This window comes from Oryctolagus cuniculus, chromosome 6 (genome assembly GCF_964237555.1).
Source record: "Oryctolagus cuniculus chromosome 6, mOryCun1.1, whole genome shotgun sequence".
NCBI lineage: Eukaryota > Metazoa > Chordata > Mammalia > Lagomorpha > Leporidae > Oryctolagus > Oryctolagus cuniculus.
The window spans coordinates 57,317,889-57,344,792 of NC_091437.1; the positions used below are offsets into that span (position 1 = coordinate 57,317,889).

At 49.3% G+C, this 26,904-nt stretch overlaps 1 protein-coding gene across 1 annotated transcript in view; it reads left to right on the forward strand.

Annotated features, from left to right (window-relative positions):
- The window catches only part of KCNIP1 (potassium voltage-gated channel interacting protein 1), a 331,932-nt gene that overhangs the window by 91,795 nt on the left and 213,233 nt on the right, over window positions 1–26,904 (forward strand). The window lies entirely within an intron of this gene.

Consider the following 26,904-nt stretch of genomic DNA (forward strand, 5'->3'; position numbering starts at 1 on the left):
GATTTCAACAGTTTGCACCCACACAGAAACACAAAGTGTAAAATACTATTTGAGTACTAGTTATAGCATTAATTAAACACCTAAGAGTAATTGTGTATTAATTACAGAGTTCAACCAATAGTTTTAACTAGAACATAAAAAATACTAAAAGGGTAAAGTATTAAGTTCTTTTTTACTTCTTTTTATTTTTTTGTTTGTTATATAGTTTTTTTAATTTAATAAATGTGAATCTACAAAGTGCAACTTTTGTATTGTTGTGGCTTCCTCCCCCAACCTCCCTCCCTCCTGTGGCCCTCCCCTCTCCCACTCCCTCTCCCATCCCGCCCTTCATCGAGTTTCATTTGGTTGCTGTTTTTTTAACCAACTAATTTTTTAAAAGATTTATTTCTTTATTTGAAAGTCAGAGTTATGCAGATAAAGAAGGAGAGGTAGAGACAGAGAGAGGTCTTCCAACCACTGGTTCACTCCCCAATTGGCCACAACAGCTGGAGCTGCATTGATCTGAAGCCAGGAGCTTCTTCCAGGAATCCCACGTGGGTGCCAGGGCCCCAGCACTTGGGCCATCTTCCACTGCTTTCCCAAGCCACAGCAGAGAGCTGGATCAGAAGTGGGGCAGACAGGACTTGAACTGGTGCTCATATGGGATGCTGGCAATGCAGGTCAGGGCTTTACCTGCTACACCACAGTGCCGGCCCCAGGTGATTCTTTTTTTTTTTTTTTTTTTTTTTTTTTTGACAGGCAGAGTGGACAGTGAGAGAGAGACAGAGAGAAAGGTCTTCCTTTGCCGTTGGTTCACCCTCCAATGGCCGCCATGGCCGGCACGCTGCGGCCGGTGCACCTGCGCTGATCCAATGGCAGGAGCCAGGAGCCAGGTGCTTTTCCTGGTCTCCCATGGGGTGCAGGGCCCAAGCACCTGGGCCATCCTCCCCTGCACTCCCTGGCCACAGCAGAGAGCTGGCCTGGAAGAGGGGCAACCGGGACAGAATCCGGCGCCTCGACCAGGACTAGAACCCGGTGTGCCGGCGCCGCTAGGCGGAGGATTAGCCTAGTGAGCCGCGGTACCGGTGGTCCCAGGTGATTCTAATCTTTTTTTTTCTTTTCTTTTTTTTTTTTAAATTTTTTGACAGGCAGAGTGGACAGTGAAAGAGAGACAGAGAGAAAGGTCTTCCTTTGCCGTTGGTTCACCCTCCAATGGCCGCCGCGGCCGGCGCACTGCGCTGATCCAAAGGCAGGAGCCAGGTGCTTCTCCTGGTCTCCCCCATGGGGTGCAGGGCCCAAGCACTTGGGCCATCCTCCACTGCACTCCCGGACCACAGCAGAGAGCTGGACTGGAAGAGGAGCAACCAGGACAGAATCCAGCGCCACGATCGGGACTAGAACCCAGTGTGCCAACGCTGCAGGCGGAGGATTAGCCTATTGAGCCATGGCGCCGGCCATGGTGATTATAATCTTATGGGACCACCATCCTAGGTGCAAACCATTGTCATGCAGTGAGCATTAAGTACTCAGAGTACTTAATAGAATCTACTCTTGGGTGACTGAAGGCAGAGCTGGCTACATAATTGGCTGGGCTCACTGCAAAATGAAAATCCAAGTGCCTTTGTTTAAAATTATTAAAGATTTCAAGGAGGTAGCAGAAGAGCATTGAGCCATTTATGAGACTCTGGGCCTTATGAACCCATGCCTTACCCTTGAAGCTAGCCCCCCTGAAAAGCAACTCAAACTCAACAGGCCTAAAAACAACATGTACCTTTCACCCCCATCACTATTCTGTTTCTTGTCTTACATGTCTCTCTGGATGGCGGTGGCACCGGGACACCAAGAGTCATTAATGACACCCTCTCTAGCCTATGACATCTTTATCAAGGGCATCACCCATTCCCCAGGTAGAGTTCTGCTCCCATATGTCTCTCAACTCCACCCACTGCCTCATTGCCCAAGTAGCCAGCATCTCTTGTCCAGCCTATTGCAGTAGCCTGTTCTCTGACCCCACTCACTCACGCCACCTTTCCCTCTACAACCAGCAGGCGTCCTCTAATTCTACAGTGATCACGAAGGCCAGGGAGATTTTGTTTTCAAAATGTGAAGCTAACTATGGTGATTCATTGTCCACTCCACCCACTACCCTGCATTCCCTTCCTTTAGACCCTTCAGTGGTTTCCCATTGAAAGTCTCACCCCTGAGCCCATCATTTTCTTTCAATTTTGTGCATGTTGCATTCATATCTAAAAGTCATATAATTTTGTAATCATATTTATCAATCTTTTGAGACTGGTGTTCTTAGAATGATTTCTCTCTGTTCCAATATTATAAAAACACTGTCATGTTTTCTAATTCTGTTTTATAAGTTCCCTCTTTATCTATCTATCTATCTATCTATCTATCTATCTATCCATCCATCCATCCATCTATCTACCTAGCTACCTATTTACCTATCTACCTATCTACCTACCTATCTTTGCGAATGTTTGATCAACGTGGTTGGGTATGAGGTCTGAGGCGTCATTTTGGTTTGCTGCAAATGGCTAGTCAACTCTCCTGGCAGGGGCTCCTGGCTGAATCATCTTCTCCTTTCTGCAAAGCCACCTTCACCCAGCCCTGAATGCCCATTAGTATCGGAGTCTATTTCTGGTCCTTCCATTCTGTTCTATTGATCTCTCTTTCCTTGGTACAAGTTTTCTGATGACCTGACTTGATTCAAGGATACAACCTAGACTCCTGGGAATGAAAGCCCTTCACGCAATCCCCAGTAAATAACAATCCCTTCAACAGAGCTTTTTCTCACTCCTTCTTAGTCAGAGATGGGATAACACAGGTTAAAGCTGGTGCTCTCTGGTGAGGCCCAGAATGCCATTATTCTGGGCTATTGATCGAGGGCAGAGTTATCATCCAAACAGATGGGAGAATTGATCTGTGGGTGGGGAGATGGAAGTGCCAGTCAGAGATGCTGCTCCATCTGCACAGGACTTGTGGGGCTCGGAACGCCCATTGCTTATTCAAGCCTCTGGGCCTCCCCTTGGGCCTGGTCCCCCCCACCCACGTCCTCCCTCCTTCTACTAAGTAGTTCCTCTCTTCAGGTCTCAGCTCAGATGTCCCCAGTCCAGAAACTTCTCCCAAGGTTCCTCTCTGCGCCCTCGCCAGCCACCCTGGGCTCACCCTTGCCAGAGCCCTTAGCACACATAATTGAAGCCCCTGTAGCCTAACGGGCTGTCTACCCCTCCTCCAGAAAACCAAGGACTTCCTAAGGGCAGGGCCTATCTCCGAGTGCACTTGTGCCCTCCACCCTGGACTGACACTCAGGTTGCAGCTAGAAATAGTGTGGGTAGAAGTGTTCATTCATGTCTGTGCAAAGGAAACACATGCTTACTGCAAAAGATCCAAATGACAGAATTGCTGTAAATAAGCCCAGCTCTCGTTCCAGTGGCTTTTTCCAAGGAAACCACGCTCAGCTTGCCTAGTATTTTGGTCAATGTCCACAGACAAGATGGCTGGTGTCCCCAGTGGATCAGAGCTCGCTTCTCTTGAGAAGCAAGTGTCCTGTACTCTGATCTGCCTCTTACAGCCCAGGAGGCTACCACAGTCATCCTGGCTTGGGTCTCCAGTCCACTCCCATGCCATGCTGCAAGGCCACATGGCTTTGGCTGTGATCTGGGGGAAAAGCAGGGAGGAAGCAGGCCTGGCCTGGATGGCTCTGGGCTGTGAGCTGCTCAGGGCTCCTAAGCCTCCCTCCTGCCCCACCCATCCTCTTCTCTACCCTGAGGCCTCTCTCTCACTGTCCTGACTCCCCCCTCCCTATTCTCCCTCCCCCCTTAGAACTCACTCATTTATCACCTTTGATGAGCTCCACCAGGCAGGCCGTGTCAGGAAATTTCTTGGTGTTCGTTTTAATAAAACTTAATTATTAAGACAGCCCTCACAAGTCATAATACATTTAGTGGCTCATTTTTCACATCTTCGTTGGAGGCCTCCAGGCAACCAGGTGGGAGGAGTGGAGGCTCTAGGGTAGGAAGTATTAGAGCCCCTTCTGGCCCCTGCAGGAGCTGGGGCTGGGAAAGCAGTTCCAGGCCCTTCCCTGACAGCCAACCTCCTGTGCTCATCACACCCACAGGGTACAATGGAAAGAGCACCAATTAGAGTCAGGAGACCTGGGACTAGGCCCTCCTTCTGCCATGGCCTGCCAGACAGATCTTAAGAAAAGGATGTAGCCTTTCTGAGCCTCAGCTTTCTCATTTGCAAAATGGGAATACTTTTGGTCCAAACCCGACATAGCCATGGTGAGAGTCAGCAGAATGATCCTGGAAGGACAGACTTCCCTAGTGGATTGCTGGGGGCCAGGCCACAGGGCATACAGACACCAGTCCCCCTCCCAGGCCTGGGGGTCTGTTAATCTGGATGAGGGAAGATGTGAAATCAGGGGCCCCTGATAACCGTAATGTTGGCTGACATTTATTAAGTGATTTACATATCCTAGGCCCAAGCCAAAGGCTTTATACATACCAGCTGGCCAAATCTCACAACTGCCCTAGTTATTGCAAGTACTAGACGACAGGTGCAGTGCTATCCTTATTTTATAGATGAGGAAATCCAGAAGCAGGGAGGGAAAAGCAGTACGTCCAAAGCTACACAGTTAGTTGATGTGGGGGTGGGCGCAGGATTTGTACCCTGGCTGGCTCCAGATTCCACTTCTTACTGATGAGTTCATGTCCCCTAGGAGAATCCAGGAAAGGCCCAGGATTTTTTATAAACAGGGCGACGTCACCCTGAATAGAGGAGAATGCAGAGGCCCTGCTAGGCAGCTTGATGTGGGATGTAGTTGACACCTGCACTCAGGAGGCAGCCACACCTGGGGTCCACCAATGGGATGGAGTCCACTCTTGACACTTCATCCCAAAATCCCATGATGGAAACATGGTCCAGCCAGCTTCCCAGTCCTCTTCCCCCAGCCCCACACCTCGAGGTGAGCACGGAGGTAGTGTGCGGTGTTGATAGAACTGACATAAGGGCTCGGTTACGGCGTAACCATTTTGAAAAGAACTGGGGTGTGTGATGGGTGCAGGAGAGAAGTCGGCTTCCATCTGTTGAGTGCCTGGCCCCATGCTCTCCATGTTACATCCATGATACCTGAGTTTCAGGCTTCTCTGGGGGGCAGTGAAATGAACCCCATTTTGCTGATGAAGAAGCAGAGGCCCAGGGAGCTAAGTAACTCGCCCCTGGCCAAACAAGCTGACTGTGGCACTGCTGGAAGTTATACTCAGGTCTGACCAACTCCAAATCTTTTCTACATCTTGGCTCTGTTCCCTTCTGCATTATATCCATCGCCACACACTCATCCCAGCCTTGGGGTGACCATGCGCTAGATACCAGGCACTGCTCTGAGTGCTGTTTGAATGCCATCCTAAGCTGGTCTGTGTCCCTGAAGGCTACAAACCTCCCAACACCCAACCAGACTCCCTGAGAGCCCATCCCCCACATTGCTGTCCCAGGAATAAGCAGGCTGATTTTCTTAGAGTTTTCTAAGTCAAAGGTTCCCATTGCTGGTAAGACAAGAAAACAGAAGAGATACAAATAACTAAACAAAAGGAGACAAAGTCACCACGTTAGAAGTCTCAAAATATCTTCCGGTTCTGGATACTTCTCCTAACACAGCTGGAGTAAGGGAGCATTTTGGGGAGGGAGTCTCACCTGCAGGGCTGCAAGGGTGCTGAAGTCCACTGGAGCAGACTCCTTGTCCAAGCTCCTGCCTTTCCTATCCCTTTCCCTACTTCCTTACTAACAGACCCATTTCCCATCCTAAATCTACCCAGGGGAGCTGGCCTCACTGCGAGTTCATTGCTAAATCCTGAATGATCCAATGACAGGCTGAGGGGTGACAGGTGGCCCATGCTTTCATGCTTATCAGAATACCTCTGGTTTAAAGTTGTTTCTAATTTGCAGTTCCAAATTTTTTGATGCTCATCTCTCTGAATAATGCTAGAAGCAGATGATGAAATACCAAAGTGTCAGGCTGCCCTCTCGTTCCCAGCAGGGGCACACAGACTCTGTTTCTCTACATTTTGACTTAACTGTGTTCACATGACTCCTCTGTTCCCGTCTGTGGCTCCCTGCCTCCCCCATGACTAATTGGCTAAAGGGAGACTGTTGACGAATGCAATGTGAACATGAAAAAAATCCTGTTTCACTTTGTTAAAGACAGGCATGCTGTGATTTCTCTCGAATTTTGATTCATCAGTGAAGGTTTGCATCAAAGTTATGGTCTTGACATGGTGATGTGACTCACTAAAATGGTTTCTAGCATGAAATTTTGAATGCTAAGGCAAATTCTGGTAAATGAAATAATGTGTTTCTGCTGACCTCTGCTGTGGCGACTCATTCTTAAGGAAAAGCACTGCTATTCTACCAGCTAACACATCGCTCCTGATTATGAAACAAATTCAGGGAAAATGGAGATTTTTATCACACGTCCTAACAGCAGTGCTCAACAGAAGTTACGAAGCACCAAAGCAGTTTGGAAATGTAGAATATTTTTATTATGAACAGCCTTCCCCGCAACACACGGAGCAAGCCCTCATGTAAACTACAGGCTCTGGGTGATAACGATAGGCCCATGCAGGCTGATAGGTTGGGATGCGGAATGTTGAGAGCAGGGAGGTTGTGCATCGGTGAGGCAGGGATGCCTGAAAACTCTCTGCACCGTCTGGCTCTGTGAGCTAAAACTGCTCATTCAAACAAAGCAAAATACCTGTCTCTGGGCTCAAGATGACATCTCCTATGTTACCTGGGCCCGTAATTTCAGTCTGGGATTTTACAAGAATCAAAAAGTAATTACTGATTTTTAAAACTCTAAAATATGGCTACTTTCTAAAGATGTTTATTTCATGGATCTGCTCTTAGCTATTTCCTCGATACCCTGGTGTGGACTCCATAGTGGCTGTTTAACGTTCATTCCTTGAACAGCATTTTTTGAGTGCTGCCCTCTACAGGCCACTGGGAGAGGTAGCAATGAATCCAACACAGCCCTGTCAGGGTTCACATCAGCACAGGTTCATAAATTAATACATGCAGCAAAGCAAGACAAAAATTCCAATGGAAATGCACCTGAAGAGAACAGGAACAAGAAAATTTGTGGTGGAGGAAGTGTCAGGGAGGACCTCAGGGAGATAGAGTCATGGAGGTAAGTGTGGGGGTCACAGTGTCTCCTGGGAGACAGAATCCAGGGCACCTACATCTTGGCTGCAAAGGGCACATCAGGGGAGCTGCTCAAGGTAAAGGAACAAATGTAGCAGGGGTCAAGTGATGGGCCAGCTGATGGGAGGCCAGCTAATGGTCTGTGGTTTTATCCAAGCAGACTTCGTGGTGGTTGTAGTCACTAGATAGCCCCTGTAAGTTTCTCGCTTAGTTAATACAAACTTATCATGAATTGGTGACCTCATGCCTAGAAAGATATCACAGACACAGGCAAAGGAATGAGCTCCTTTAATTCCGACCCTTCAGTGGACTAGGAGACACAAGCGACACCTGGTTGGCAGAGAAGCTTCCCCAGCCTTCCTGTCCCCTGACAGCACCTGCTGCCGAGACAGCCCTGATGAGGATCCTTCAGGCTTGTGGGTGAAAGGTGTCACTGTCTGGCTGGCCACTCACTCCAGATGGCCTTGGAGATGCCAGACTCAGCGAGGATTTACTGCACGACTGTGCAACTCCAAGGTCAATTTCCCAAGGCAGTTTCCCAGGGGAACCATCGCCCAGCCAAGGCCAGTTTGCTGTTAGAGGAGCAGTCGCTTGTGTGTTTAAGTTTCTGTGTGAGAGTTCTGGCACCTTGGGTTCTTTTTCAATCAGACACACTGTAAGCTCTAAAGGCAAAGATAAAAAGGCTTCTAGCAAAGTGTTAGCTTTCAAGATTAGAGTTGGGTGGGATGTTCAAGGGCTCAGGGTGAATAAAAGTGACACAGATAACAGAACACCAAGATGAACTTGAGTTCCTTGCAGGACTTGCGATGCAGTGAATACAAAGGAAAGGGAAGGGAAGAGTGGGCAGAGTTTCCAAGGCATGTGCTCCCAAATGTTTCAATCCCGTTCCCCTGGGACTTTGGAAGGAGGGATGGCAAGTGACCTGCCAAGGAGTCTCCAAAGCAGAGCAACCCACAAGGGGATGGTGTTGTCAGACAGGAGATGAGCCTAGAAACCACCCCGTCCTCTGGTTGCTGGGAGAACGGGGGGCATCTTGAAGAAGTCCCCAGCAGGAGGCTGGGAGAAGGCAATGGCTTCATTGTTTCCTATTGGTGAAATACTGCTAGTCTGGGTTAAAGAGACAAAAATGACAGCATCAGAGTTCTCCGGGAAAAGAAGCAAATTTCCCATCTGGGTAGGGTCTGGCAGAAAGCACTGGAGGCAACTAGGTGCAGGATTAGGGCCCCAGACCCAAAGACCCCTCTCAATTTCTACACAGGACTTGGAAAATCTCCATTCAATCAATTCCTTCAAAACATGAAGAAAAATTTCCATGGTCAAGGTGCTCGCATTCCATGTCAAAGTGCCTGGTTTTGCTACTTACCTCTGATTCCTGACTCCAGCTCTTACAATGCAGACCCTTAGAGGCAGTGGCGATGGCTCAAGTACTTAGGTTCCTGGTACTCACATGCGAGATATGGATTGGGTTCCCAGCTTCCAGCTTTGGGGAGTGAACCAGCAGATGGGAACAATTCTCTCTCTCTCCCTCTCTCCCTCTCTCCCTCTCTCCCTCTCTCCCTCTCCCTCAAGTAAATATATAAAAATTTCACAAAGTAGAAGCATAGCATAGCATACCCCAATGCAAAAATACTCAACAGCTCTTCTGTTCTTAGTGCTCTCCGTAAGGTGGCATCTTGCTCCAGGGCTCCACAATTGCGGTTGTCCTGCACTCACAGGTCCCTTAATGCCTGTGGGATGTTTGTCACCAGCAGGAACACCCATCTTCCTTGTGCTTTGTTTAATATTCCACTTCCCAACCTTATGAATCTATTAAACAATATTCCTCTTGACATTCAAACACTATGTAATAACCAATAAATCAAAATTTATTAAAAATTGAGCCAGTTAAAATTTCCCAAACTTATAAACATTGGTTTCAAAATTATTTAACCACACTCTCCAACACTTTTAATTAAAACCATAACTTTGATGTGTCAGGCTCTCTTAAATGCTTAAACACACAAAACTCAGCCAAATGGACATGAAACTTGATAATTATTTTAAAACATATACTTATTTTGCATTGGTTAGAAAAGGATGACGAACTACATAGATAAATAGATAGATAGATAGATAGATAGATGATTTTTTGATCATTTTTATACTTATTTTTCTCAGAGTTACTTTCTTAGGAGTGGATATGATGTTTCTTGGGATTAGGGTTTCACATGATCCAATTTCTCCTAAAAACAAACACATTTCTTCTAGAACTAAAAAAATAATATTTTCATCACAGGCTGGTAGGTTTAGGCTTACTGATTCTCATTTGGAATCCTGATAAAGTATTTTCCAGTGTTACTGGATTTATGGCTAAATGTAGTCTAAGAATGTGAAATCTGTGCCTTCCTCATAGCCTTCTTTTCTGCAACCAGCAGTGTTTTCCTAAAGTGCACTTCATCTCCTAGGAGACTGGGATTTCAGCCCTGCAGGTTGCTGTCCTCACGAGGACCCTTGGCTCACTCTCCTGCCACATTATTTGGGCCCTCTTTAGGTGTTGTTGTGTGTGACTACTTATTTCTATTATTTCCCCAAGTCTATCACATATATTCAAAGTCCACTCTTGCTTCTTTACCAGAATAAACTGCCCACCTTCTAAACCAACAAGAAATGACATCACCCATGTATAGCACAGTCTGCTATTAGAAGTAGCATAAAATGAAATTCCAGCATGCTCACCATTTACATCAACTTCTCTCTTTGCAGCTTCATCAGGAACTTATGACCCCTTATAGATTCCATGTGTTGTAATTGATTATAGTAATCCATCTTATTTGATACTCAAATTATTGGAGCTTGACTAGCAGAAGCCTCTTTAATCCAGCTTCTTTGTCCTTCCAGAACCTTCTCTGTGATATTCCAGGGGCATTCTTGCTCTCTGGTCATAACAGAAATTTCAGACCCAATCCAATTTGACCCTACTTGAGACTACCCTCTAAAGAGCACTGGCTTCCTAGGGTGGAGAAAAGCATTAGGGACCATCTGGCGCATTGGGGTGAACATGAGAAAAAATGCTGCTGCCTACACTGCTGTGTTCACTTGTAGGGACAACAGTGGGAAAAAATTTAACTTGAGGAGTTCATGTTAGTGTTTCAGATTTATCTCTAGCATTGCTCAATTAGGCTGATCAATGTGAAACTTTCAAAAACATTCTCAACGGCATACTCATTTAACAGTTTAACCCCTCATCCAAGCGATAAATTGCCCCTCATTTTCCTTTTGGTTTATACTTGCAAAGGAAATGTTTATAAAACACTTGATATTTCTCATTAATCCTAGTCGGCTGATTGAAGAGCAGAGGAATGAGGTCAGATCTGCCTTAGTGAAGGGGACCTATTTATTTGGGATTTATTTCATTTATATTATATGGAGATAAGAAGGACTTCATCTGTGGTAGGTTCTTTCCTGAATGGTCTACACAGTTAGGTCAGAGCTGAAACCACTTCTTGCCTGTGAGCCCTTATTTCTAAGTCTTACTGTTTGTTTACATATAAAGTAAAGTGAATTCTTTGACTTTTTGTTCTTTATGAACTGGTAACACATTTTGCTTCCATCTTATTTGATTAACAGAAAGTTGGCCATATTGATGGCCAGTTTCACACTCATATCTTATGCCAGGCATGCCAGTTGGCATTTATTCCAGTGACGGTGGATTAGGTCCTGTGAGAATGTAGAAGATATTAATAGTTTTAAAAAATAGTGTTAACAAGAAAAGACACTTGGAATTCATTTTGAGAATAGACCCACCAATCAGGTAGCACAAGATATTTCCATCAACCTTCCCTAATGTTGCCCCACCTGCTGTCAACTTCATGTGCTGACCTGGAGGTCAAAGAAGGGTAGGCTTCTAGCTAATGATTAATCAACATTAATTCATAATAGTCACAGTGATAAAATTACAACAATGGCCCACTTTTGAATTCCTACTATATGCCAGATACAGTATGAGGCTCTCGATGGCTGTTATATCACCAAATCCTTGTAATATGCCCGTAAATTTGCACAAGTATTTGATTTGCATTACCTGTGAGGAATGTGAGGATCAGGTCACAGAAGTAATTTCTCAGGGGCTCACAGCTCAGGCGTGGCAGAGTCTAGAACCAGGAATATCCGATGAGAGTGTTTTAAGGAACTATCCACCCAGAAGCCACAACCCTTGGGCATTCTGGCATAATTCATCCTTGCTGGTGCTTGGGCATTGATATTTTTTTAAAAGATTTATTTATTTATTTGAAAGTCAGAGTTACACAGAGAGAGGAGAGGCAGAGAGAGAGAGGTCTTCCATCCGATGGTTCACTCCCCAGTTGGCCACAATGGCCAGAGCTGCGCTGATCTGAAGCCAGGAGCCAGGAGCTTCTTCCGGGTCTCCCATGCGGGTGCAGGGGCCCAAGGGCTTGGGCCATCTTCGACTGCTTTCCCAGGCCATAGCAGAGAGCTGGATCAAAAGTGGAGCAGCCATATGGGATGCTGGCGCTTCAGGCCAGGGCATTAACCCACTGCGCCGCAGCGCCAGCCCCTGGGCATTGATATTTTAAAATTCCCTGGAGCCCATATTCTATCTAGTTCCCTGTGAAAGCCAAGCAATGTCCAAGGCCTAGCCTCTGTACTGGCTCCAGAGTGATAGCTTCTCAAGCTTTATTCCACGTGCTCCACCCTCCACTGCCACAGCGACCGCTCTGGCAACATCCACAGTCACGTAACTGGGATACCTCCCAGGAGAAGCGTTTTGCTGCTATAATCCTGCAGTCCTCTCTCCTAAGAGATTTTACCTGTCCTTTCAGTGTTTCAAATAGGCCCTGACTGTGCTGCAAGTGTGCCCTGGCAAACTCAGCCCTAAATTCAAAATTTAAAGCATCAGACGGAAGAAGGAGTCTTCCTTCACGGTCATCAGTCTACCCTTGATGAGTTCCCAGGATGAATGGAGTCAAGAGCGAGCTCATGCCTGAAATGCTGGGTGGTTTGATCAGCGAGTCTGTGCAGGTGTGCACTGCTGAGATGGTACTTAATGAGCTGTGCTTACCTAGCCACTTTCTCAGGCCTGGAAACTGCAGGTACCTGCATGGTGGGAGGAACCCAGGCTGTAGTGGGAATAACTGAGGCCGATACAAGGCTAGGGACTATTGAACATGACAGAGGAAAGCCAAAATCTGCCCCTCACCTTGGAGGAAAGGCAACTCCTGGCAGCTCTGGTGACCATCACTGGGATAGTGCACTGATCTGCGTATGGGGAAATTCTGAGCTCCCTTAAAATGCACCAACCCAGCCTCTCCATTTGCAGATCTCCTATTCCATCAGCTACAATCCTTCTCCCCTCTCTCACCTTAAAGACATCTAGGTTACTCATTGAGTGAACATGCAAGGGGAGGGTGCAGACCACTGGATAACTTGGGCAATGCTTCTCAGTGACGATCAGGCTGCAAAGGACTAGAGTGATGCTTTAGGGCGGCCATGACATTGCTCACTCTCAGTTAGTTACCTCCCCGCCCTTCCTCTTCCTGTGTCCCTCCCTCGGGTCCATTATTGCAGGCCTCTGACCTTCACTTGTTTTATCTGCAAACGCTGTGGAAGAGCACCTCTGTGGGGTACAAACTCGGCATTGCTAGATCCCCAGTCAGGCACATTCACTCATTTCTTGGTTTATTCTCTCATGCAGCCAGGAGCCAACCCAACCACCAGCCCTGTGGTCACACAGCTTGCAGTCTCCTGGCACAAAAGACACTAAGGGGAATCAGAATTCCTCCCAGAGAATGTGACCCTGTGGCTTTGGGAATGGAAGGGGCTGGGGCTAAGGCTGCATGAAATGCAGGTTGAACTGTGACCAGAAGGGAGGACAACTACTCCCTCCTTACCACTTTCCTCAGAGAAACAGGGAGTTCAAGGTCTAGGACAAGTCCTCTGGCCCTGCAGTGGGATTTAGCTTAAAAGAGGCAGCAGAGAAGCACTCTCTCCAAGCCCATCCACGCACATGTTGGAGGTATTAGGCCATCATTTCAATCAACCGCAATGCTGGGATTGAACTCGTCCAAGAGAATCCCTCTTCCTCTGGGCCTGCCTCTGCTGTCTCTGTGGCCTTTTGAAGGTGAACTCATGAGGATCGTTCTGCCTCCCATCCCCAGGGGATGTGGCAGCCGGGCTGAGTCACCCCACAAATATAGTGTGTTTCCCCCCGGGGTGCAGCGGTGGGCGGCAGCATGCGTAGACTTCACTCTGCTTTAATAGATCACTTAGGGCACGTTACACCTCAGAGAGTGAAAACAGGCTTACCAGGCATGGGGGCCTGCTGCAACCTGGGCTGCCTATCCCGCATGTTGCAGGAGCCTAGCGGTCACCGGTGTCCCTGTCCTGTTCCATCTCTCCCTCCAAGGCCGTGACTCTCACTCCCTCTCTCCCCTTTCTTTGTGTCTTCTTCCTTCTCCCTTCTCTTTGCTGTCTACCCATTTCTCTTATTCCTCTTCCTCTTCTCTCATGGTCTCTTGCTCTCTACCCTTCTGCTTCCTTTCTCTCCCTTTCTTATTTCTCTCTCTCTCTCTCTCTCTCTCTCTCTCTCTCTTTTCCTTTCTCTTCCTCCCTCTTCCCTGCTCTCCCTTTCCCAAGTCTCTCTCAGGCAGGCTCTCCTCTTTTCTCCCTTCTCATGCCTTCTTCCACCTCTGCACCCTCTCTCCACATTCTGTTCTCTTCCCTTTCCATTTCTTTTCCTCTCCATTTCTCTGGGTCTGAATCACTTTCCTACTTCCTCCCTGCCTTCCACTTCCCCCATGCAGCCATGCCCGGTGTGGATCAGAGCTGGGTCTTTCACAACTGTCTGTGACCCCTTAGTGCCTCTGGCCCCGTTCCTTTCCTCATCTCTTTTTATGAACCTGAAATGCAAGCCACAGAGCTGGCTGCAGGTTCAGGGAGTGGACAGGTAGGGTGGCCAGTGGCCCAGAGCTGAGTCCCGTGGGTCAACAGCACACTGCTGCTCCTCCACCCCAAAAACCACAGCCCACTTCAGGGCCACATGGGTTTGCAAGATTATTCTGGGAACCACCTCCAGGAATTTGCAGAGGAGCTAGGGCAGGTCTGAGTCTCTGCGGGACCCACCCTCCGCCTCTCAGGGGCTGGGCTTCTGTTCCCTTTCTGAAGGGGATGAGGAGAGGGGGCTGCTGAGGACACAGTCTCAGAAGCAGCAGAAAGCCTCGAAGCTGCTGCCGGGCCTGGCATCTGCAGGAGGAGGAATCACGGAGCTCCTGGCGAGAGCGAATCAGCCCAGCCCGAGGCCCACCTCCTTGGTCCCAGCCCCAGGCACAGCTCACAGCTGCTCTCAATTGACAGTCACACCTTGCCTAATGACAAGAATACCACCTGAGACCTGTGGTTGGGCCCATTGCGTGGACACTGTAGATTGTATTCACACACACACCAGGATGAGGTAGGTCAATCAGTCAATGTGGCATCGTGATGCGCTTAACAGACACGATAGACAGGAGATGTGACACTGCTGCCAGAGGCGCAGGGTGCACTGTTTTACAGTAATGTGATTTACAAGTAGAAGGGTGCATACTCTAAACTAATGATAGGAAGTATGGCACAGTGAGTACATAAGCTGCTAACACGGTCATTTATTACCACTAAGCAGTGTTATGTACTGTACATAATTACACGTGCTATATTTTATATGATTGCCAGTACAATAGATGAGTTTATACCAGTGTCCCTACACACACGTGAGTAATGCACCATATGAGGACATTACTGCAGCTGTGACATCACTGGGTAGCAGAAAATTATTGGCTCAGTTATGATCTTATGGGAAAGCTGTCATATGCAGTCTGTCATGGGTGAAATTATTATGTGATTCATGACTGTGATGGAAAACTGGCTGGAGAAGCTTCGTTTTGCCCTTATTCTAAACTCAGCAACGTTGTAAAGATTGGGGACCATCCCTGAAAGGATGGGAGGGAGGTCGGAGAACTCGGAGTATATCAGACCCTGAACCAGGCAGCTTCCCATGTGTTTTCTCATTTAATCCTTCTAAAAATCCTAGAAGGTGGGCGTGAAAGCCTGCCTCCAAACAGATGAGACATGGAGTTTCAGACAGGCCAAAGGACTTGATCAAGATCACACAGCCAAAACAAATAAACACTTCTGTGCCCTGGCAACAGCATGGCTGTGGACCTGAGCCGGCTGGGGGGGTGACGTCACTGATGTAACCAACACGCCATCATTTCACTCAGTGGACATCAGGCCCCCAGTCCTGCTGTTGACCTTGTTGTGTACTCCTGCTGATCTACCTGCCATCACCTACTCCCCATTCTTCCAGCAGTGGGACCCTGAATATGCTTCCCAGGCACCACCCAGCTCACGGGACCAAGAGGTCCTGTCTTGTGCTCAGGCCAAGGCTTGGACACATGGACCCGAGTGGCTGGTGGCATCTCTTTCCTGAGATTATTGTACATCTCGAGCAGAGTAAGCAAGAACCAAAAGTGATTCATTTATTCTGCAAAAATCCAACTCATGAGTTGCTACTGCCAAGACTTCTGGGATTTCCAGGATTCGTGGCAGTTCCTGGAAGTGGTTATTAAGCATTTTCTGGGTGTGTGAACCCCCAGTCCCTTCTTGTCTGTTTCCCTTTCCTGAAGTTGGTCTGTGTCACCTTCTGTTGCTTGCAATCAAACATAATCCTAACTAAGACATCATCATCCTGCCTTCATGCTGAATTGTCTGGCTACTCTCTGTACTACACTGGGCCACACCCGGGAACTTGAAATGGCTTTGTTGTACTTTATTTAATTCCCCACTAGTGAACAATTTTAAATTGAGGTAGAATTCAGGAATATTTGGATACAGATTGGTTATAGATACCAATTCAGACACAAGCGACGGTCTTGTTGATTTACATGCTTATAGGTTCTGGAAAGTCCAAAACCTGCAGGACAGGTCAGCAGACAGGAGAGCCCTGGAAATGCTGATTTTTCAGCTCAAGGTCAAAGGCAGTCTGGACACAGAATTGCCTCTTCCCCACGGAGACTGCAGGCCTTTAACTGACTGATTAAAGCCCACCCATATTTTTGGAGGAGAATCTGCTACCTTCAGCTAATCTCACGGAAAATGCTGCTTTCCCAGGAATATCTAGATTGATGTTTCACCAAACCACTGGACTGCATCTCAATGCACACACCATAAAACAAAAGTAACCATTTGTAAGTGTTGACACCAGTGGTCTTTGGCATATTTGCAAAGTTGTGCCATCATCACCACCATCCAATCAGAGCATTTCCGTCACCCTGCAAAGAAACCCTGACTCTTCAGCAGTGTATCCCCAGCTCCTGGACACCACTAGGCACCTGCGCGTGTCAAGCATGCTGCTTCCCCTCCCTCGCCTCTCCCCTCAGCCTGCCTGCTAGCTTCCCCCTTCCTCATTCCTCAAGAGCCCCCGCTTCTGAAACTGAAACCTCTTCCTAGATTCTCACCACCTCCCTCACCAAGACACCCCATTCCACCTCAAAGTGAGATCACCGCTACCTGTCCTGTAAGGTATTCGTGCTCATGGCACAGCCCTTACCAAAAGACATTAAATTGTATACTGTTACTCTTTCCAACCAGACCAGAGTTTTTAAAAACTATGACCAGGGATAGCACGGGTCCTGGAGAGTAAGCCCCTACTGCATCTATTTCTCTGTGTGTGAGTTTCTGAGGGGAGAGTTCTCAGAATTCAGATTTTCGAAGGGATCCCTGGGAAGGTCAGGAGCCAGGGTCTTAGGCTGCCTGGTGCAGCCTAGGAGGGTGCTGAACCAGCCTGGCTGGTGGAGGGAAAGCGTGCAGGGGAGCGTTCCCTCCTCCAAGGCTTTACTTTCTGGGAAGCAGTGAACGACAAAACAAAATAGCACGCCGCTAAGCCTCAGAGGAGAATAGATAAACAAGTAGACACTCCCTCCTTCCATCTTCCTTCCCCTCTCCCTCCTTTCCTTCCTCCCTCCCTCCCTTCCTCGTCCCCCCCCATCTCTCCCCCGTCCACCCATGATGCACTCAACAAATGCAGGGCCCAGCGTTCAGAGCTCCAAGAAGCAAACAGACACTGAGTCTGCTGGATCCTTGACTGCAGAGGGGAGGCTTCATGGGCAAAGGCGATATGACTGGAGCAAGCCAAGCCAGGATGCAGGAATAGGATCTGATGGTGGGAAGGGGCCTGGGGATAGTGTACTGGGGGGTGGGTAGGGGATGCATATCAACGTGAGCAGACGCAAGGCTGACCAAGGACCTGGAAGAGGGCGAGAATTCACCTGCACCCTTGGGGTCCTTGCAGCCAGTGAGGACTCCGTTTGCCCCGGAGGTGAAGGTACAGAGAAGCCAAGCAGGGCCTGTCTGCACTGAGGGGTGCGGTATAATTACCGAGCCCAGCAACTGCAGCTCTGACCCGAGCGCGCCTGGGCACTGAGCAGACGAAGATTTCATTAGTGCTGGAGAGGAGGGAGGGACCTACCCGTCCCTGGCAGCTGGAGGGCAGGAGACCAGTGCAGCAGAGGCTCGACCCCACGGCCCCTGAGCAGCCACTGAGTGCCCGGGAGGCGCTGGCGCTTACGGAAGAGGAAGGAGCAGCGGGACTCCATCCCTTACCTCAGCACCTGCCCGGGAAGATGGACGGCAGCCGCCAGAAACAGCCAGAGATTTCCTCTGAGAAAGAGAGAGCCAGGCCACAGGCAATCAAGAAGGTGCCGCTGTTGGGGGAGAGGGAATAAAGGCTGTCTGGTGGCTGCTGGACTCTCGGTCAGGACAGACTTGGGGGTGGCTGGCCTGAGGCCGCAGACCCAGAGGGTCCTTCCATTGCCCCCAGTGCCCCGGGAAGCCCCAGAGCTGCCCTAAGCCCCCGCCTCTCTTTCTCACCCCATCTTGCTTAACTTGCTTGGCTTCGTTCCCCACTTCCTGCTCCTAAGCACACATCCAGTGGGGCGGGCAGTTCCCAACACATTACAGTCGATAAAACTTTGGTGTTATCTGGGGCAGGGACTGGGAACCCTGGACCATGAGCCATTTGAGATGGAGACAAAGGCTCAGGTGGGCAGAAAAATGTTCCCGTTCTGATGGGAGACACGCTGGGCAAGGAGCCTGAGTTGGAGCCCATGCCCAGACTCCAGCCCCAGGAAGTGAATTAGACACTGCGTCTCAAGCTGAGCAATTGAAGAACCAGGGCTCCCCATGTGTCCCCCTAATTCCATAGCCAAGTAGGCAGCCCCAGGATGTCTGCTGTGTGCAGGGAGCCATGAACCAGGTACCTCCACCAGGGTCTCAGTGCCGTTTACCCCCGCCCCTGTCACATCATCTCTGCCTTCCCAGAGGGGCCGGCTTCTCTGCAGTACTTTTGGGCTAGTGCCAGCATGTTGCGAGCAGATGCATTTTCCTTATACTCAACACTTGGCAAGTCCTTTCTAGTAAATTCTTCACAGAGCCTGTTGGGGGCAGGTGCTAGGCTATTCACCCACAAGGATGGGAGATTGGAGTTAGAATCATCTAAATCCAGACAGCTAGGAAGCCATGAGGAGCCCCACGTGAGTTGCTCAGCTCCTTGGGTGAGTTGCTCAGCCTCTCTCTTCTTGCACCTCAGCTGCAAACTGAAGGCAATCAATACATTCTGTATTGGATGTGAGGGCAATCCGGCTGTGACATGTCACCCCATTGATCACCAGGGTTGATTCCGCTGATCTGGCCGGCTGGGCAGGCATCCCCTTCCTCCCTCCCCCTACCATGTGCATCCCTCCAGAAGCGGTGCACTTGGCTGAAGAGGTTGACCTTCCCCGCTAGAGGAAGACTGGCCTTCAGTCACGGGTTTACAAGTAGCTGCGCACCCCAGCTAGAACCTCCAAACAAGCTCTCAAGGTCCAGATATACTATACTGATGGTGCACCTGCTTTGTTCACAGACCTCTGGGATTGATAGACCATGTCCTTGAAACAGCTGACAGCCCTCACATCCCACCGTGCTCCCTCCCTGCTTGGTGATGGATTTGGGGGTCAGAGGGCCATCCTTTGTGGTGATAAAAGATCACACAAACTGGCACAGGTGATAAAATGGCACAGACCTACTCGCATGCACTCAAGTGAGTGTGTGTGAAGCTGGGGAGGTTTGAACAAGGAATGCGGATGGTGCCAAGGTCAGTTTTCTGACCTTGCTATCGCAGCTGGGTAAGATGCCCCACTGGAAGAAGCTGGAGGAAAGGCAAATAGGACCTCCCCGTACTGATACTGGGATTTCCTGTGAGCCTATAATCTTTTCAAAATCAAAAGTTTAAAAAAATTTCCGCACATGGCTTCTCTTTGCTCTTAGCATAAAATCCACACTGCACCAAGGACCACAGACCCAGTATACAACCTGGCCCTTTGGCTTCCTCTCGAGCCCCTCTGTGGTCCCTGTATTAGTCAGGGTTCTATAGAGAGACAGCATCAGGAAGAAATGTATGCAGAATCATGAAAGGACATTTATTAGGGGAACTGGCTCAGTGGCAGCTCCTAAGTCCCACAACAGGCTCTCTGCAGGCTGGAGACCATGGGGTGCTGGTGGTAAGTCCAAAAGCCTCAGAACCAAGGAAACCAAGGGTGGAACCTCCAGTTCAAGGTCAAAGGCCTGAGAACCAGCAAAGGGGGCTGCTGGTGTCAAGTCTTGAAGTCCAAGTCCCACAACCTGAGTTCTCACTTCCAAGCCGGGAATTGAGTATGTCACAGCTCTCAGAGTGAAAGACCACTTCCCCTTCTGTATTTAGTTTCCCCTGAACCCCAGATTGAGGCTGGGTCTCTCCACCCTGTCCACTCAGACTCACATGTTAATCTCATTGGGAAGCACCCTCATGGACAAACACAAACACAAAAGCAAAACAGTGCTTTTCCAGGTTTCTAGGTGTTCCTTAGCCTAGTTGTGTTGACACCTAAAATTGGCCATCATTTTCCCTATGGCCCAGACCTATGCCCAGCCTACTCCTTCCTGGGACAGGAGCCTTGCATTGCAGACTCCAGACATCAGGGCAATAGAATCCAGGTAATAGAATGTGTCCCCCTTGGTGACCAACTCCTTCAGCTCTGTCACCACGGCCTCTTCTGTTGTCTCGACACTAGACATCCTCTGACTTGTTTGCTTGTCTACTCCTGGTCTCCCCTCCCCATGCAGGTGGAAATTCCAGCGATCAGGACGAATGCCTGTCTTGATCTCTCTGGCGTATCTTGATACCTACAACAGGAGAGGCACAGGCAGGTGTGCAGTGAATATTTCTTAATGGCAGATGAATGAGTGCATCACACGAGATAGGACTCGAGCAGAGGTTCTCAGCCAGGACTCGTTCAAATACGTGCCCCCCAACTCCCTGATATACTAAAGCCCTAAACTACTCACTCCAGCAACAGCTCCTGCTCCTCTGATGGGATTCGAGTCCCCATTGCCTTTACTTCCTCCTAATTAGTAACCTAGCAAATCTGGCTCATGTATATCAGTCATTTGTACTTTAGTCTGAATTCCAGATTGGTGCCAACTGCTTCCAGATATTTGTTGTTTAATCTTTATTATTTTATCTTGAGGGGGCTTCCGCAGAAGGGAGGGAGGCATATTTTGAGACAGGCACGTCTTCCTGGGCCTCATAGAAAGTCAAGGGTGGGCTGGCGCCCTGGCTCAATAGGCTAATCCTCTGCCTTGCGGCGCCGGCACACTGGGTTCTAGTCCCGGTCGGGGCACCAGATTCTGTCCCGGTTGCCCCTCTTCCAGGCCAGCTCTCTGCTGTGGCCCGGGAGTGCAGTGGAGGATGGCCCAAGTGCTTGGGCCCTGCACCCCATGGGAGACCAGGAGAAGCACCTGGCTCCTGCCTTCGGATCAGTGTGGTGCGCCGGCCGCAGCGCGCTGGCCGCGGCGGCCATTGGAGGGTGAACCAATGGCAAAGGAAGACCTTTCTGTCTCTCTCTCTCACTGTCCACTCTGCCTGTCAAAAAAATAAAATAAAAAAAAAGTCAAGGGTGAGTCTGAGTCCAGTTCCAGAGGGGAGGGTCTGGGGTTTGAGGAAAAGTCTGGAAGCTTTAAAATATGTCAGGAGCCTTCCAGAGCCCAGAGGTGTGGCCCCAACTCTGTTGTTCTTCCCTGTGCAAACATCTTTCTCTCCCTGGGCTGTCTGTAAAAAAAGAGGTGCAGCTGTGTGGAATAAGAAGCCCCCTGTGCCTCTGAATCATGTGGCCCTCAGAGAGGCCCTGTCTCCAGGGCAGACACGCTCCCAGCTTTTGGAATGAAGTTGACAGGTTCTTGTCACCCCTCACACTAAGCCATTTCTCCAGGTCTCTGGGTATGCAGCAATGTAACTTAGTTCTGACATTAACCACCCCAGGGCTAGCAAAGACCCCAAAGTTCAAGGGCTCAGTGCCACACACTACCCCTGCTGCAAGCTCCAGACCACCCTGTGCTCTGGCCAACCCGGTTCAATCCCGTGCTAGAACAGCTCCTGGGATGCGGAAGTACATGTCACTGCCACTCCCCTGTTCTTTTATAAAAGACACAACACAGGAGCAGCCTAATGGAAGAAACGAACAGAGCAAGGATCTCTGGGGCAGTGAGGGGTTGAGGAGGGCACAGAGATTTGGTGCCCGCTCCTGGCATGCCTGTCTTCCAGCACTTTGATGTACACACAGCCTGGCAGTGCTCGGAGGGCTGTTGTCAAAAGGGTTTTATCGAGGTTTCATTACATAAGCATGATCTGCCAGATCATCGGCCACTGGTGATTAATTCCATTGCAGATTAAGCTTTTTTCACATCTCTAAGAAGGGCTTTAAGAATTCTGTGCCAGGAGCCAGAAACAAAGACCAGATATCCTTTTACAGGGTTTGGTGTTATAGCGCAGTGGGTTAAGCTGCCGCCCTGCCACACTGGAATCCCATTTGAGTGCAGGTTTGAGTCCCGGCTGCTCTACTTCAGATCCAATTCCATGCTAATGTGCCTGGAAAAGCAGCAGAAGATGGCCTGAGTGCTTCAGTCCCTGCTACCTATGTGGGAGAACTGGATGGAGTTCCAGGCTCCTGGTTTCAGTCTGGTCCCGCCCCGGCTGTTGTGGCCATCTGGAGATTGAACCAGTGGATGGAAGACCCCCCTCTCTCTCTCAGTCTCTTTGTCTCTCTGTGTCTCTCCATCTCTGTAACTCTTTCAAATAAACAAATTTTTTTTTTGACAGGCAGAGTGGACAGTGAGAGAGAGAGACAGAGAGAAAGGTCTTCCTTTGCCGTTGGTTCACCCTCCAAAAGAAAATAAAAAGATGAAATATATTTTTATGATCCCACAAGTGTACACAGTCAGAATCAGGGTGTGGGTGCAGGTCAAATCCCTTTGTCCTCCACCAACCTTACCCTTTCCATTTCCATGGGAGATTTTTGTTTATAGTGCAGCCAACATAGAAGGCAGCATGGAACTTCTTCATAAAACTAAAAATAGACCTACAGTAGGATCTAGCAACCCCACTGCATGGTATGCATCCAAAAGAGGAGATAGGTATGTCAACGATGCACCTGTACTCCACATTCACTGTGGCACTATACACAACAGCCAAGGCCTGGAATCACCCTAAGCATCCATCAATAACTATATGGACAAGCAATGTGGAATGCATATGCATAGTGACACACCATTTTGCCACTAAGAAAAAAAAAAGATGGAATCCTGTCATTTGCATGGACGGAACTGGAGTTCATTATGTTAAGTGAAATAAGCCAGGCATAGAAAGACAAATACCACATGTTCTCACTCATATATTGAAGCTAAAAAAAGTTGATTCCATAGCAGTAGAGAGTAGAGGGGCTGGTGTTGTGGCATAGTGAATAAAGATGCTACTTGTGATGCAGGCATCCCATATGGGCAGCAGCTCGTGTCCCAGCTGCTCCACTTCCCACCCAGCTCCCCGCTAATGGTCTGGGAAAGCAACAAAAGCTGCTCCATGTACTTGGGCCCCTCTTACCCACATGGCAGACCTGGATGAAGCCCCTGGTTTTGGCTTTGCCCAGCACTGGCCATTGCAGCCATTTGGGGAGTGAACCAAATGATGGAAAATCTCTCTCTCTCTCTCTCTCACTCACTGCCTCCCTCTCTCTCTGTAACTGAATTTCAAAGTAAATAAATAAATCTTAAAAAAGAAGTAGAGAGTAGAATGGGGGTACTGGAAGCTGGGAAGGGTAGCAGGGGGAAGAGAGGGTGGTTTACAGGTAGGAAGCTACCAACAAGAAGAATAAGTTGTAGTGTCCTACAGGACAGCAGGGTGACTGTTGCTAACAATAATGCAGACTTCAAATAGAATATTTGGAAAGTTCTCATCACAAACAAATGATAAATGTCTCAGGTGATATGCTAATTACCTTGGTTTGATGGTTACACATTGCATACATACGTCAAAACCTTATACGGTACCCCATAAATATGTATGATTATGTCCACTTAAAATGTTTTAAATAAAGAAGTTGAAAACAAGTGAAAAACCTATATGTGTTTACTCCTGCATCTTTATTTCCCCACTGACTGTGAGCTCCTCGTCCCACATGGAGATTTGGCTTGGGACTGCCGGGGCTTGGTGCAGCTCTGCTGGCTTGCAGAGTGGTGTTGGATGAGGCCTCCCGGTTTTTGCTGCCTGGGATCTGAGCAGTACCTGCTTTTTGGTTTAGCAGACACGGAGGAGACATTGTGAGGCGCTCCCTGGTTCCGAGCAGGGTTGAAATCCCAGAACATGGGGCTCATAGGAGCCGGGCACTGTCCATCCCTGGAGATCTTTGGGAAGCTCCTGGTGCCTCTGGGGCACTCACGGACCCATTTTGATCACGCAACAAGGATTATATTGGAGGCTGGGAGTATCTAGCGGTGCACTGCTGCTCGGCCTCCCGGGCTCTGCTTGGAGAGTAAAATAGATTGGAATCTTTTGGAGTTGGTTAAAGAGAAAGCCCTAAACAAAATCATACATTAAGAGCAGTGTGTGGCTGGCAAATCGTATCCCTCTTTTAAGATCCAGTTCAGGGGCTGGCGCAGTGGCACAGTGGGTTAATGCCCTGGCCTGAAGCACCGGCATCCCATAAGAGCACCGGTTCGAGACCTGGCTGCCCCACTTCCGATCCAGCTTTCTTCTATGGCCTGGAAAAGCAGTAGAAGATGGCCCAAATCCTTGGGCCCCTGCACCTGCGTGGGAGACCTGGAGGAAGCTCCTGGCTCATGGCTTCAGATCAGCGCAACTCTGGCCATTGAGGCTAATTGGGGAGGAAGACACACTCTCTCTCTCTCTCTTTCTCTCACTCTGCTTCTTCTCTCTCTGTGTAACTCTGAATTTCAAATAAATAAATTAATCTTTTTATAAAAAAAAAAAAGACCTAGTTCAAGCATCTCCTTTTTTGAACAGAACTGGCTGACTCCCCTCCCTTTCCCAGCTTGAATTCCATCAGTGTCTCTTTCCTAAGCTGGCATAGCCCCTTCCTTTAGTGCCATTGCCCTATCCCCTTGTCTTCAGTTGGTTTATAGGCTGCTCTGTCCCCTTGGGACTGTGAACTATGCAAAGGTCGCAATCAGGCCAGCCTCAGCGCTGTCTTCATCCCCAATGCCACTGAAGGATCTGTGGGGCAGAGCAGGGTTGAATTACTGGGGGCGGTCTCCTGGGAGCTCATACATCACACGCAACAGCTGTGTGGGAACTGGACGAGGGGCCCTGGGCCCGAGCCCCAGCTTCCCTCAGCCTCCTTCGACCGGGTAGCCCCGATTCCTTGCACACTGCATCAATCCCTCATTGCACACCAGGCTCGATGCTCATCTGCATAGCATCCTCCATCCAGAGCGGCTCTGAGCTGTGGGCAAGAATACTAATGCACCATGCAAATGCCATCCCAGGAAAGACAGCCCTGGACTGTGAATGAGCTGCCCCCAGCACCAACTAGAGCACTCCACCCCCTCACACCCTGCAGGCCCGCCCAGTGCAGGAAGGGACAGCAGAAGCCGAAATCAGTGTGGAAAACCACTGCTGTCAGGTGGCAGCCGGGGAAAGAAGGCCCCACGTGGAGTGAGAGAGGAGCAGCCCAGCCTGGCCCTCAGAAGGAATCCTGGGAGCAGTCCTCGGGAAACAGTGGTGTTTTCAGGGGCCAGGTGAGACTTGCTCCCTGAGCTGCACTGCTCCTGGAGTGGCTACATCATCCGTCCCTGTCCCCCCAGCCACCTCTGTGCTGGCCCACGTGCACATGTCCCAGGGTGTCCTACAAGCCAAGAGAAAGGCTCTTCACAGCCCCCTTCTTGGAGCCGGGGCAGCTGTCCTGGAAGGGAGAAGGGGGTGTGGAGCCCCCATCACCCCCCTTCCTCCCGGTGCTGCTGCCTCCTCTCGCTCCCTTCTCTGCCTTTCCCCACTGTCCTGCTGTAAGATCACAGGCTTAGGCAGACAGAACTGGGTTCAAACCCCAGCTCTACAGATCACTCCCTTGTGGCCATGGGCACGTGAGGTCCCCCCTCTCGGAACCTCACTTTGCTAATCTGTCCATGGAGACAGGAGCCATCACTGCTGTGGTGGCACTGCAAGAATCATTTTATGAATTGATGAGAATTTCAGTCAATGCACTCCCATGTGCCAGAAATGGTACTCAGTTTATTTCTTAAATGGCCGGTTTCTAGTTCATGTTCCCATTCCCTGTCAGCATCAGAAAATTCCCAATCAATTCAGGACAACCCACCCCAGCACAGCCTCAGCATATGGGGGTGAGCACTGAGGTGTGACGTGGCCTCTACCTCTGATGTGAGGCTGTATCATCCCAAGACAGCCCTGCTCCTGGGGACAGTCTGTGGTCCCCAAGCAGGGCGTAGCTGGGGCCTCCTAGCTGAGACCTGAGGGCTTTCTGGACCACATCCCACGTCTTAGTCAATTTTTTGTTGTGGGAAACAAAATAACCGAGGCCGAGTGATTTATAAAGAAGATGTGGGGCCGGCGCTGTGGCGCAGTGGGTTAACACCCTGGCCTGAAGCACCGACATCCCATATGGGCGCCGGTTCTAGTCCCGGCTGCTCCTCTTCTGATCCAGCTCTCTGCTATGGCCTGGGATAGCAGTAGTAGATGACCCAAGTCTTTGGACCCCTGCATCTGTGTGGGAGACCTGGAGGAAGCTCCTGGCTCCCGGCTTTGGATTGCGGCAGCTCCGGCCATTGCCACCAACTGGGGAGTGAACCAGCAGGTGGAAGACTCTCTCTTTCTCTCTTTCTCTCTCTCTGCCTCTCCTCTCTCTGTGTAACTTTGACTTTCAAATAAATAAATAAATCTTAAAAAAAAAAGAAGATGGGGCCGGTGTTGGGGATAGCAGATAAATCACCCCCTGAGAAACTAACATCCCACATGGGTGCTGGTTCATGTCCCAGCTGCTCCACTACCAATCCAGCTCCCTACTAATGGCCTGGGAAAGCATCAGAAGATGGCCCAAGTGTTTGGCTCCTTGCCACCCACCTAGGAGACCTGGATGAAGCATGTGGCTCCTAGCTTCAGCCTGGCCCAGTGCTGGCCGTTGTAGTCGTCGTGGGAGAGAACAGGCTGTCTTTCTCTCTCTCTGTCTCTACCTCACTCTCTCTCTAACTCTTTCAAATAAATGAATCCTTTTAAAGAAAATAAAGAAAGAGGATTATTTAGCTCCCAGGACTAGAATTCCAAGAGCATGGCGCCAGCATCCATTCCATTCTGGTGAGGGCTTCCTGGGCAGACAG